This window comes from Nicotiana attenuata, chromosome 3, assembly GCF_001879085.1.
Source record: "Nicotiana attenuata strain UT chromosome 3, NIATTr2, whole genome shotgun sequence".
Taxonomy (NCBI): domain Eukaryota; kingdom Viridiplantae; phylum Streptophyta; class Magnoliopsida; order Solanales; family Solanaceae; genus Nicotiana; species Nicotiana attenuata.
The window spans coordinates 70,010,430-70,024,967 of record NC_031991.1 but is presented as its reverse complement, the minus strand read 5'-3'; positions in this window follow the sequence as shown (position 1 = coordinate 70,024,967).

The window sequence follows — 14,538 nt, the reverse complement described above, 5'->3', positions numbered from 1 at the left end:
CATCAAGAAAGAGGAACAACTGAAGAGGTTCCAACACCCAAATCAAAAAGAACCAAGACTTCTTCAAAGAAGTCTTCCTCTGTACCTGTACATGTTGAAGCCTCTTTGGCCAAGAGAACAAGATATGCAGTGAAAGGCAAGCAGGTGAAAATTACTGAGGAAGATGAAGAATGGAGTGGTGGAGAAGAAGAGGAAGAATCTGAGAAAGAACAAGACAGGTTTACCATCTTTGGAAAAAGAAATTTTTTGAAAGGAAGGCTGCTGAAAGACCTGGATGAACCAGGAATGAAGAGGTTGGTGGATGCTCTTACTGCACAAGGGTGGAAAGACATGGTCCTGGAAATGGACGAAAGGCTGGCCAGGAAAGAACTGATTGAGTTTATGGCAAATGCCACTGTGAAGAATGGGGTAGTCACCAGCCTGGTGAAAGGAGTAAAAGTGGAGTTTGATGCACTCAAACTGGGTGAAATTCTGAACATACCTAGTGAAGGGTATGATGATTATACAAGTCAAAGGTGGCCATGTCTGGATTCTCTCCCTACTGCTCTCCAAATCACTAGGAATTTCTGTGATGCTGAAGCTGCTGAAGATGTGCCTTAAGCCAGGTTCGTGCAGAAAAGTGAGATGAGGCCTGAGCACAAGGTCTTGTTTGAGTTTGTCAACAAGCGTCTACTGCCTAGACAGGAGAGAAGGCACACTGCCAACTATATGGACCTGGTTCTTATGGAATGCCTTGTGAGAGGAATGCAGATCAATTGGCCTGCTTTTATTGTCAAATAACTAGACAGGGTCATAAATAGCTCCAAGGCTCATGCCACTCCATATGGGTTCATATTGACTACTTTTCTGGACAGGCTGAATGTGCCTTTGAAGAAATGGGAGATGGCATCAAGCAAGGAACATTTTGACGTCAAGACTCTTCTAGCTTGTGACTATCCAATCAATGCACCCCAGTTGAACCTGGTTCATCTCTGAAGACACCCATCAACAGCAAGGTTAGGGCCTTGGTTCGGGAGTGTGGAACTAAGGATGATGAAATTTCTAGGCTCAAGGCACGTGTGGCTGAATTGGAGAATAAGAGAGATGGCCTTAGAACTGAGCTAGCAAAAGAAAAGGAGAAGAATGATGGAATGCTTCAGAATATGCTAAACCTTCTCCAATCTCAACCATCTAGTTCTTCCAAGCCCTTGGCCTTCCAGCACTTGTCTTTAGATCCAGTCTAGTAACCCCCAGTGACCCCAGTGACCTGATTTAGGGATGTTTCAGTTTCTTTTTGCTCATGTTTTGGAAGTTTTTTCTTTCTTTATGGTTTGTTTGTGGAAACATATCCTTATCAATGACTACTGTTATTTCTCTTTTTCTATGCAGCTTTTGATCTTAATAGTTCAATTATGTCTGTTGATTATTAATAATTTGATTCATGTTTTCACTTGCAGTTGCCTTCGTGGCCATGAGTAATTATTAAAATATGGGATTCACATTGGGTATGCAACTTTTCGATGATGCCAAAAGGGGGAAGAGATATTGTTCTTTACTCTTTACTCTTTACTCTGAATAAATGTGATATTTATAACCTAATTAAATCTGGTCCTTGATGATAAGTTAAAATTCTAAGTTAAGTGTTGATGGTTAAGCTGAGTTCTTACAGATGTTTTGATCAGTAAAAGCACAGAGTTTGTCATCATCAAAAAGGGGGAATTTGTTGGCCCAAGTTCAGGTGAAGTTTTGAATAATGACAGATGAACTCAGTCATGGACCAGGTCCATCATGTGAGGCACAATATTTATCAACCTATACATGTGAGATGCACGTGAAGGAGATAAGTTTCAGTGATCAAGCAGCAATATCTCCTGAACTGATCGAAAAGGTTGCATATTGGATAAGGAGTGAAAGTCTCCTCATGAGAAGAGAACACAATCCGGATAAAGGATAGGGTTGGAGTTTGTGTTGTTCAAGGACTCAACTTCGATGGAAGATCAGCAATTGAGTCTTAATCAAACTCTAATTACTAACTCATTAAATAGCAGTGATTGTTCTTTTTTACAGGTATTGCACAAACGCATAAGTTAAACTAAATTGAGAGCAAAAAAGCGAGCCAATTTTGCAAGCAATTTATGTGAGATTCAAGTGTGCATTCCTGAAGCTACTTGGACAAGATAGAAGAACCAATTCCATTATGTCTTTCTTTTATTCTAGTTCAATTGTAGTAGGTGATTTAAGCTTGTACCTTTCAGATTTCATAGAAGCAATTGTATTAGGTACTTTGAGTATTCAAGTTAGAGTTCACTTGAAGTTGTCGCAACAGCTGAGGCAGTGTGCCACAATGGGATTAGAGTTTAATCCTTAGGTTTACAAGAGTTTTGTAAATGCTGTTTTGGCTCAGTGATTTCAGTGGAAGTTTGGGAAAATCCTACTGAGTAGTAGGTCGTGGTTTTTTCAACTTTTGAGCCAGGTGTTTTCCACGTAAAAATCTATGTGTTCTTTATTTTTTGTATTTATTATTCCGCAAACAGCAGTAGTTAGTACATCTAGAAGAACCACGTTCTTCTAGAGCGAAAATTGGATGCCACACAAATCACCCCCCCCCCTCTTGTGTGGTGTTGACGCTTAAAACATCAGACTGGATCACGCCTATTTCGTTTCTGAATTGGTTTTATTAAGTATTAAGCATTTCCTGAAACAAGTTCTTTCAAACTGCCTCAATCTCATTAGATATCATGCCTACAGTTATTAAAGGATGTTTATTTCAAAACCTGTTTTGTTTCCATATTAATATAGACATTAGTATTCTGCGTATAGGCAAGCCTTTAGGGCGTTTTCAAAACTGCATTCTCTGAAACTGTCCCTATCGCTCGATGTTTTCTGATCCTAACAGGCTTTTAAAAAAGTCCCTAGGCAACTACTAAGGTGTAACTTCTAAGTCTAAAAATGGTTTGTCTGTTTCTGCATATTCACTTAGATATCCTGCTTTAGGACATTGATTAATAAAAGACCTTAACTGTGCTTGAGTCATGCTGCTTATGTGTTTGTTTGAGGAGAAAACTCTAAGCCTCTTAATTGTTCCCATTATGTGTGAAAGTCCTAAATGCCTTTGACTGTCGCCTTAGAATTTTTTCCTTTTAAAACCTTAGGGGTACGTCTAGAACCACCTATAGGTAGAGGTCCTAACTCCCTCCAGGACCAATAAGAAGGGACGGGTAGTAGCACACAATAGGAATCATTGACCAAACACTCGCTTTGCATGACCAATAAGGGGATAGGAAGGGTAGACATGGGATATGATGACTACGTGCTAATGTCACGTGTAGCCCCTCATTGAGGAGTGTTTACCGGACATTGTGTGGGGTGATCCTATAGGATAACCAACCTAGGACCCCTCTTACCAAATCCTTTCTTTATTTAAACCTTTGTTCAAACCTTTATCTTACTACTTGACTTACCCAACGTGCTTTACTTAACTTATTTGATTCAACCGTTTATATGGACTAATTTGTGAATATAAGTTCGGCCGGGACCCACAGTTGTGGACCAAGAGGGGTGCCTAACACCTTCCCCTCGAGGTTACTTCGAACCCTTACCCTAATCTCTAGTAATGCAAACCAACCCAAGAGTTAATCGCTCTAGGTGCCCTAACGCACCATAATCCGTTAGGTGGCGACTCTTCAAATACCCAATTCCCAAAATGAAATGAGTCATTACACCCCGTGAATGTCGAAACCCGGACCTCTCCCCGTCAAAAGGGAGAGAAAAAGGGGGTGCGACAGCATGGCGACTCTGCTGGGGATATTTTTAGGCTCTTACCATAACGAACTCATCTTTTACAAATTAGTCCAAGCATGCTTATCCCGTACCCTTCTCCCTTATTTGAATTTAACTGTCTATTTTTCAAGCATTTATGATTTCTTTAATGCCCTTAAACTAATTTGTCTCCTTATTTCCTTTTTCCTGTAACTGTCTTTCAATTATTTAAATACTGTATTTATTTTTTCCTACGTGAAAATACTTGACTAGATATTATTAATTATTGCATAAATCATGCTCTGCATCATATTCCACTCGTGCATCTCAAATCCTATAGCAACGCTTTAATGAGTGGTTGCGCTCTTCCTATTTACTACCCTTAAATTCGGAAAGGCTTATTTGCGGTAAAACCAGTCGATCAGCGGTGCAGTCGACGGTTCCGTGCCTTCCCCCTCAAGTTGTCCGCTTGAGGGTATCAGTCTAAAACCCCATAGAAACCTTACTCTGTCTAAATTGTGCATGCATCATGGTCAAACCTAGTCGGATCAGTTATGTTGTCCACGTAATGATCCTTTAAGATAAGCCCTATCCAAAGTCCATCGGGTTTTCCATAATCCCAACGGACGCAGCCACGTTTTGTGCATTAATTTGGAGAACTAAATGTTGATATGCTGATCATAAATGTGTAAATAGTCGAGTCTGGTGGGGGTAAGGTCTAACCCTTTTGTTTTGCAGAAAATAAGGCACGAGGTCCCCAGATTCGATATGGTTAGCAATATCCCTCCATTTCTGCTAGATTGGTGGGAGGATCTTTCCTCAAGTGACAAGAAGCATGTGAAAAAGTACCTGGGTAACTTGCCTTCCCTGCTAGATATTGAACCGAACAACAAATTGATCGAGGCTGCCACCTTATTCTGGGATAGTGAAAGAGTTCTGTTCCGTTTCGGTGACATAGAGATGACACCGCTTCTAGAGCAAATAGGAGGACTTGCAGGGTTGACTTGGGACAGTCCTGGGCTTTTGGTGCCAGAAAATCGTACGGGCAGGGGATTTTTGAAGATGATGGGGCTGAAAAAGAATGTCGATCTAGTGTGCTTGAAGGACTCTTACATACCTTTCGAATAATTGTACGAGAGGTATGGCCATAGCAAGTCTTTCCGCACTTACCATGATGAGATCGCCCTCACTTTACTAGGTCACATCCACCGCAGAGAGTTCGTGTTCATTTTGTGCTTTCTAGGGCTGATAGTGTTCCCAATGAAAAAGGGAAGAATCCACACTAGGTTGGCCATGGTCGCCAAAACTCTAATGGAAGGGATTAATGGACAGACATATACCATAGTCCCCATGATCATAGCTGACATCTACAGGGCCCTGGAGCTCTGTCAAAGAGGGGTCAAGCATTTCGATGGTTGTAATTTATTGCTGCAGTTATGGTTGTTGGAGCATCTCTAAAAGGGTCGCTATCGTCAAGAATTTCCACGAAGGGCTTGGAACGACCACATTGCCTTCCATCACCCTAAGCAGATGACCTACAGATTTGCTCAGCCGAAAAGTGCCAGCGAATGGGTAGAGTTGTTCGACAATCTGACCGAGGGACAGGTGTAGTGGATGGTTTAATGGTTCCTAACAAACGATTTTATTATCAGGTCCAGGGATGCTCCGCACTTGGTGTTGATCGGGTTGAGAGGGATATATCCATATATCCCTATGCTAGTTATGAGGCAAGCAGGCAGAAAACGGGTTGTACCAAGGGTCGTCAAGATGAGTCATTTCAGGGCGGATTTCCAAGACGATGACGTACCTTACAAGTGCCAAGCTCAGCACATGTGGCACTGCAAAATCATTGTGGAGAAAAGCACTATTGAGCCAGACAGATATCACGCGGGGTGCGAGCCTCTCTACCCGGTATGGTTGGAGACAATCTGAAAGGAACGTGACACCGGGGACTGGTCGAGGGAACAGAATCATAGACGAGGAAGCTGAAGCCCAAGTCAAATACAACAGGTTGCGCAAGAGGGTCCACGACTCTGAGAATGAGCATCGGGAAATACATGAGAGGAACATGAGGTTGATCGAGGAATGGAAAGAGATGGCAGTCACTTCCAACAGGAAACTGGAATATCTGGAGCGAGGAATAGTGGAACTAGAGGGCAAAGTCATAAAGAGGATTGAAAACTGTCAGAATGTTGAGGGAGCTGAGGGAGGACATCTTGCCCGAGCCTACTTGCTGCTGGGACTGCACGAGCTGGGAGATCTGTATGATGGAGTCCGGAAGATCGAATCTGGGGAAGGTCCTTCTGGGACCAAATAGATTAGATTTACTTGCTTTTCCTAAAATGTAATAAGGCCAAGTGCCAGTAGCGACTTGTTTTATTATTATGTTAGTGTCGTTTTTGGATTCGTTTACTTTTATATTATGAAATGAAGCATTTATTGGCATTTGAAGTTCTCCAAATTTATTTGTCGCTAGGCCTACCTCGGGCACAACGAGGCTCCCAAATTAGGATACGAGTTTACATTTCGCAATATGTGTTTAAATACTGCAAACATTTCGGAATCCTCACTAACTTGTCACCTTTTGTTTTTTCTTATTTTTATTATTATTCCCATCCCCTTAGGTTGGTTCATCCATACTGGCCTCATTAGTATATCATACCAGATCTAGAGGCCCTCCACCTCCTCCTCCTCCAAGCAACGCAAAAGGCAGAGGAAAATCAAAGATGGACGACTTAAGTGGAATACAAAAGGAAAACGTTGAGAACGCAGAGACTTCCGACGGCCGCAGTACTCCGGCCCCGAATGACCTGGTTTTAAGACTGGAACAAAAGATACTAGAACTGCAAGGAGAACTTGAGTAGGTCCGCAATTTGGCAAATTTGTCACTCACCCTCAATGTCCCTGATATCTACCAACAGAACACAAAGAACCCAACACCTCCTCAAAACACACAAAACCAACAGCTACAAAATCCTACCGCACCAAATCAATACGCAACTCCACCTCAAAATATCAATCCATTGCCAATACCAACTCCACCACAACATCATCATCAACCAATTCCAACCACCACTTACCACACTCCCCAAAATACACCACCACTCATTCCCGATCCACAAAACTCCACCAATGATCATCACTATACCCAAGTCCCTGGCACCCATCAGAGCAACCCCATATATGTGGAAACTATACCACATTCTACCCAACCAATCTACTGTGCACCGGAACCTTCCGAAAAGGACCTACTCATTAAGAACATGGTCGAAGAACTCAAGAAGTTAACAAGCCGAGTTCAAGGTATTGAAGGCGATAGAGGAATAGAAGGTTTGAACTACGAAGATCTGTGCATACAGCCTGATGTGGAATTGCCAGAGGGGTACAAACCTCCCAAGTTCGAAATGTTCGATGGCACAGGTGATCCCAGGGTTCACCTAAGAACCTACTGTGACAAGCTTGTCGGGGATGGAAAAATGAAAAGATTCGGATGAAGCTCTTTATGAGGAGCCTTACTGGGGACGCTTTGTCTTGGTATATCAGCCAGAATCCCAAGAAATGGTCCAATTGGGTAAGCATGGCGTCGGATTTCATGGACCGGTTTAGGTTCAGCACAGAGAATGCACCGGATGTCTTCTACATTCAGAATCTCAAGAAGAAACCTACTGAGACTTTTCGCGAATATGCTACTCATTGGAGGTCGGAAGCTGCCAAGGTCAGGCCCGCTTTGCATGAAGAACAGATGAATAAATTCTTCGTCAGGGCACAGGATCCGCAATATTATGAGAGGTTGATGGTTATCGAAAATCACAAATTCTCTGATATCGTCAAGCTCAGGGAAAGGATCGAGGAAGGAATCAAGAGCGGGATGGTAACGAATTTCGAGGCACTACAAGCCACAAATAAGGCACTCCAATCATGCGGTATATCGAAGAAGAGAGGTGTTAGGGCAGTAATGGTGGCCCGGGGCCCAAAAACTCCACTCACCTACCAGACACCTCCACCTATATACCAAACACCTCCACCCACATACCAAATACCTCCACCCACATACCAAAAACCTCCACCTACATACCAAGTATCACCACCTACATATCAACCTTCATCTCCCAGATATTCTCAACCAGCCACTATCCATCAGACCTATAATTCCCAACCATCCCACTTCCAATCACCACCAACTCGCCAAAATTATCCAAGACCAAGACCCAACTTTGATCGTAAGCCACCTAGACAATACACCGCCATTGCTGAGCCCATCGACCAATTGTATGAAAGGTTAAAGGCCAGAGGTTACGTCACTCCTATTCCCGCTATGGCACTAGAAAATCCATCCCAATGGGTCAATCCGAACAAAACCTGTACATACCACTCCGGTATGAAAGGGCACACCACTACTGAGTACCGAACATTGAAGGATAAGATCCAGACACTCATTGACAACAAGGTCATACAAGCAAAGGAAGGCGCACCTAATGTCCGCAACAATCCCCTCCCTGATCATATAGGTGACGGTGTACATGTTATAGAAACAAATGAAGAATGGGACCCTGAGGGGTCAATCAGGCTCATTCGAGAAGGCGATGACTTCAAGGTTACAGTCACACTTACTCCTATCGTGGTTCAGACTCAGGCACCTATTGATGTTGAGGTAACTGCATCAGTTCCATTTAAGGTAGAAGTAGCTCCGCCCGCAGCCACATCTGCTCCATTTGAAGTAGAAGTGGTCAAACCTTTTATCGTGACGGTGTCAACCACACCCCCATTCAACACAAAAGCAATACCTTGGGATTATGTTGTCGAGGCTCGGCGGAAAGGGAAGACTAAGATGGAGGAATCTGACGCCGCACAAGGAATGACTAGAACTGGAAGGGTCTATACACCTGAACACCTGGGAGGTTCAAGTAAGGATGCCACTGCCAGATAGCTTGTCATTGAGACCGGGCCAGATTACCTGTGGAGGAAAGTACAGGCAAAAGAGTATTCTATCGTTGACCATCTGAGCAAGGTCCCTGCTCAGATATCTATCATGTCACTACTACAAAATTCAGAGGCACACAAGAATGCCTTGATAAAAGTACTGAGCGAGGCTTATGAACCTAATAATATCGCCGGTAGAGAAATGGACAACATGGTCAGTCAGGTGCAGGAGAGCCATAAGATTATCCTCCACGAAGATGAGCTGCCACCCGAAGGTCTGAATCACAATCGAGCATTGCATATTACGTTACAATTTGAAGACAAGTTCATTGCTAGGGTCCTGGTTGATGGAGGTTCGAGTCTAAATATTTGTCCGTTGGACACCCTGAAAAGGTTGGACAAAGGTTTCCATGAAATACGGACCGGAAGCATGAATGTGAAGGCTTTCAATGGGTCCCAGAGGGCCACGATCGGGGAAATCAACCTTTGCTTGCAGATGGGGCCAACTTGGTTCGACGTTGAATTCCAAATGCTTGACATACCAGCCTCATATAATCTTTTGTTGGGCCGCCCATGGATCCATGCTGCTGGAGCCGTGCCCTCCACACTACATCAAGCCGTAAAATTCGAATGGAATCGTCAGGAGGTAATCATTCATGGAGATGGGAGTAACCCCATCTACACTAGTCAAACCATCCCGGCCATCGGACGTAGAAGAAGGCTAGGAGGGGAAACCTATCATCACATTGAACGGGTCAATACCGTCGAGAAGGATAAGTGGTGGAGTAACAAAATACAAAGCATACTAGCATGGTACGGATATGAACCCGACAAAGGGTTGGGAAAGAACCTCCAGGGTATCTCCAAGCCGAAGCGGCTGAAAAATCATGGTACCACCTTTGGGCTCGGATACCAGTATACATGGAAAGAGTACAATGATTGGTTGCCTCCATGGCGTGGACCGTATTACCCTCTTGAGCAACCGGTACCACGTTTGGAACAAGCTTTCCACCAGGCTGACACAATATGGGGAACTGCAGAAGAAGAAGCACTAGCTGGGCTGAAGGATCTGTTCTTGGAAGACGAGGACATGGATTGTTGTGCCATAATTGAGGAGGAGGAGGAAGAAGGCCTCACCATTCAGACTATGGCTAAGGGAGCTGTTCTCAGAAACTGGACTGTCACACCATCCCGAGCCCGCCCTGGGTAGCTTGGCAGAATTTATAGCCGTTCTAGGCATTTAAAGTTTCTAGCAATTTTGTTTTAAGATTTCTTCGTTTCAAAATAAATGCTCGATCCACCGAGCCAAGCTTTGTTTGAACAATTTTCTCAGTTTTAATCGAATGCATTTGTCCTTTATCATTGTTCATTACTATTTTTATACTTTTCCCTTCTACAGTGTTATTATTACTTTTCCTGATGAACCAGTGACTATGACATGTAATGAGGCAACGCAACATGAGAATAGAGACCCAGAGGAAGAAGATGAGATACCCGAGGAAATTGTCAGAGAAGTTGAGAATTTTGAGAACAAGCCTAAGTCCAACTTGGACAAAACAGAAGCAGTAAATTTGGGAGACGCCGAGACCATCAAAGAGACTCGCATCAGCATTCACTTGTCGCCAACAGAGAAGGAATAATACATCCGTTTTCTAAAGGAATATGAGGACATCTCGCCTGGTCGTATGACGATATGACCGGTTTGAGCACATCTATAGTGGCTCACAAGTTGCCTACTAACCCCATGTATCCGCCAGTCAAATAGAAACTCAGAAAATTCAAACCAGACATGAGTTTGAAAATCAAGGAGGAAGTTACCAAGTAGATCAAAGCCAAAGTTCTCATGGTGGTTGAGTACCCAACCCGGTTAGCTAACATTGTGCCAGTACCGAAGAAAGACGGGAAGGTCCGAGTATGTGTTGATTATCAGGATTTAAACAGAGCAAGTCCCAAAGACGACTTCCCACTGCCAAATATGCATATCCTGATCGATAACTGCGCCAAGCATGAACTCCAATCCTTTGTAGATTTCTTTGCAGGTTATCACCAGATCTGGATGGATGAAGAAGATGCCGAGAAGACAGCTTTTATTACGCGTTGGGGTGTATACTGTTACAAGATGATTCCGTTCGGTCTAAAGAATGATGGGGCTACTTACATGAGGGTCATGACAACCATCTTCCATGATATGATACACAAGGAAATAGAGGTATATGTGGACGACGTCATTATCAAATCCAAGAGGGCCGCAGATCACACAGCAGACTTGAGAAAATTCTTCGACAGGCTCAGGAGGTACAATTTAAAGTTGAACCCTGCAAAGTGTGCATTCGGGGTTCCCGCAGGAAAGTTATTGGGATTCATTGTCAGTCGCCGAGGGATCAAGCTAGACCCGACTAAAGTCAAAGCTATTCAGGAAGTTACCACCACCTAAAAGCAGAAAGGACGTGATGAGCTTCTTGGGACGGCTCAATTACATCAGTCGATTCATTGCACAGTCCACAGTAATATGTGAACCCATCTTCAAGATGCTGAGGAAGGATGCCGAGACAAGTTGGACCGAGGATTGTCAGAAAGCTTTTGACAAAATCAAGGAATACCTGTCCACACCGCCAGTTCTGGTCCCGCCAGAACCAGGACGACCTTTTCTACTTTATCTATCCATGTTAGATGGAGCCTTCGGATGTGTTTTAGGACAACATGATGATACAGGAAGAAAGGAGCAAGCCATATATTACTTGAGTAAGAAATTCTCTGCTTGAACGCACTTGCTGTGCTCTGACCTGAACAGCCCAGAAATTGAGGCATTATTTCTGTGCCTACACTACATACCTCATATCCAGTATGGATCCCCTGAAGTACATATTTCAGAAGCCCATGCCTACTGGGAAGTTAGCTAAATGGCAGATACTACTGAGTGAGTTCGACATCTTCTATGTAACTCAAAAGGCAGTCAAGGGGCAAGCATTGGTAGATCATCTCGCTGAAAATCCGGTGGAAGGAGAATACGAACCCTTGAAGATGTATTTTCCTGATGAAGAAGTATCATTCGTAGGAGAAGACATTGCTGAAGCATATGACGGTTGGAGGATGTTCTTTGACGGAGCCGTAAATTTCAAAAGAGTACGCATTGGAGCAGTTTTAGTGTTAGAAACGATTATCCCGTATCTGCTAAACTCAGATTTCCCTGCACCAACAACATGGCACAATATGAAGCCGGCATACTAGGGCTCAGCATGGCAGTCGACATGAACATTCAGGAGTTGCTGGTGATCGGTGACTCAGATTTGCTTATGCACCAGGTACAAGGAGAGTGGGCCACCAAGAATTCCAAGATACTGCCATATCTGCACCATGTGCAGGAATTGAAAAGGAGGTTCACAAAGATAGAATTCCGACATGTGCCCAGAATTCAGAATGAGTTTGCCGATGCATTAGCCACTTTGTCATCCATGATACAACATCCAGATAAGAACTGTATCGATCCCATCCCGGTGAGGATCCATAATCAGCCGGCATATTGTGCTCATATCAAGGAGGAAGCATATGGAAAGCCTTGGTTCCATGACATCAAAGAATACTTATCAAAAGGAGAATACCCGGAGCATGCAAATCACATTCAGAAATGCACACTCCGGAGATTGTCAAATCACTTCTTCCACAGGGGAGGAAACTTGTACAGAAGAACTCTGGATTTGGGTTTACTAAGGTGTGTTGATGCAAAGGAAGCTGCTAAGCTACTTAAGGATGTACATGCTGGGACATGTGGTCCGCACATGAAAGGTTTTGTTCTAGCCAAGAAAATACTAAGGGCATGTTACTTTTGGATGACCATAGAGACGGATTGTGTTCAGTATGTCCGCAAATGCTTTCAATGTCAAGTGCATGCCGATATGATAAAAGTGCCGCCAAACGAGCTCAATGCAACAAGCTCACCTTGGCCATTCGCCGCCTGGGGAATGGATGTTATCGTTTCGATTGAGCCCACTGCTTCGAACGGACACCAGTGTATTCTGGTAGCCATTGATTACTTCACAAAATGGGTAGAAGCTATATCTTACAAAGTTGTAACCAAGAAAGTCATCGCAGATTTTGTCAAGGATCGTATTGTTTGCCGATTCGGAGTTCCTGAGTCCATTATTACTGACAATGCCGCCAACCTCAACAATGATCTGATGAAACCTATATGTGAAACTTTCAAAATCAAGCACAAGAATTCCACCACCTACAGACCTCAGATGAATGGAGCCATAGAAGCCGCCAACAAAAACATTAAGAAGATACTAGGGAAAATGGTGGAAAATCACAAGCAGTGCCATGAGAAGTTACCATTTGCTCTGTTATGGTACCGCACCACAGTTCGCACGTCAACCGGGGCAACCCCTTACATGTTGGTTTATGCTACCGAGGCTGTCATCCTAGCCGAGGTAGAGATGCCTTCTTTGAGAGTCATACAGGAAGCTGAACTCAATGATGCGGAATGGATAAGGAGCCGCTATGAACAATTGGCCCTTATCGATGGAAAGAGGATGAACGCAGTATGCCACGGCCAACTTTATCAGAACAGAATGTCTAGAGCTTTCAACAAAAGAGCCAAACCAAGACAGTTCGCACCAGGGCAGTTAGTATTGAAGAAAATCTTCCCTCATCAAGATGAAGCCAAAGGGAAATTCTCTCCCAACTGGCAAGGTCCGTATATGGTTCACAGTGTCCTGACAGGTGGAGCACTCACACTTGCAGAGATGGACGGAGAAATCTGGCCAAAACCAATCTATTCAGACGCAGTCAAGAGATACTATGCCTAGATTATTTCACATTTCTTTTCTGATGTAATTGAACTACACTTGACCTGATTCCCGTTTAAGAGGGGATACGTAGGCAGCCTTATGGGTTCGGTCATATCATAATAAAATTTTCATTTCCCCCAAGATTAGAAACTGGGGCAGAATTTTGAGGGGGATCCTCAGAATTTCGGGGCAAGTCCAGTCAGCGCCATCAAATGCCAGGAAGCCAGTATCAGTCAAGAACTGGGGCATAATTTTGAGAAGGATTCTCAAAATTCCGAAGAAGATTCAGCAGGGTCCGCCATCCGCAAAAAGTTAAAAATCATCTACCAAACTGGGGTAGAATTTTGAGGAGGACCCTCAAAATTCCAATATAAGAGAGTTGCAATGCCTTTGAAATGTGTCACAGTCGCTAGTTCATCAAAAAATACTTGATATATTAGTACGCTTCCAAAACGATTCTATTTTATCAATGAATGCATATTTTCGAAAATTCTATTTTCATAACGGTCAGGTGCTACCTAGGGGAACTCGAAGGGGGGTTCCCAGAGCGGAGCAGAGCAAGACCGGCAGACGAAGCAAGAACCAACCTCCCCTCATAAAACTTATGATTTTCTTTGAACGCAGGCACATTTGACGTAACGGTAGCATTCACGAAACATGTATACACAAAGCAAATTCACCATCCATCCGGCCATCAGACACTAAATATATCCCAGCTCAGACATACTCTACCCTTATCTGCTATTCTCTCTTTGCATGAGTCTAATCTCTGACTCCACTTTTGCATCAGTCTAATCCTTGACTCCATACTTGCATGAGTCTAATCTCTGACTCCACATTTGCATGAGTCTAATCCTTGACTCCATACTTGCATGAGTCTAATCTCTAACTCCACATTTGCATGAGTCTAACCCTTGACTTCATATTTGCATGAGTCTAATCCTTGACTCCATGTTTGCATGAGACTAAGCTCTGTCTCCCATCTTGCATGAGTCTAATCCTTGACTCCATATTTGCATGAGTCTAATCTCTGACTCCATATTTGCATGAGTCTAATCTCTGACTCCATATTTGCATGAGTCTAATCCCCGAC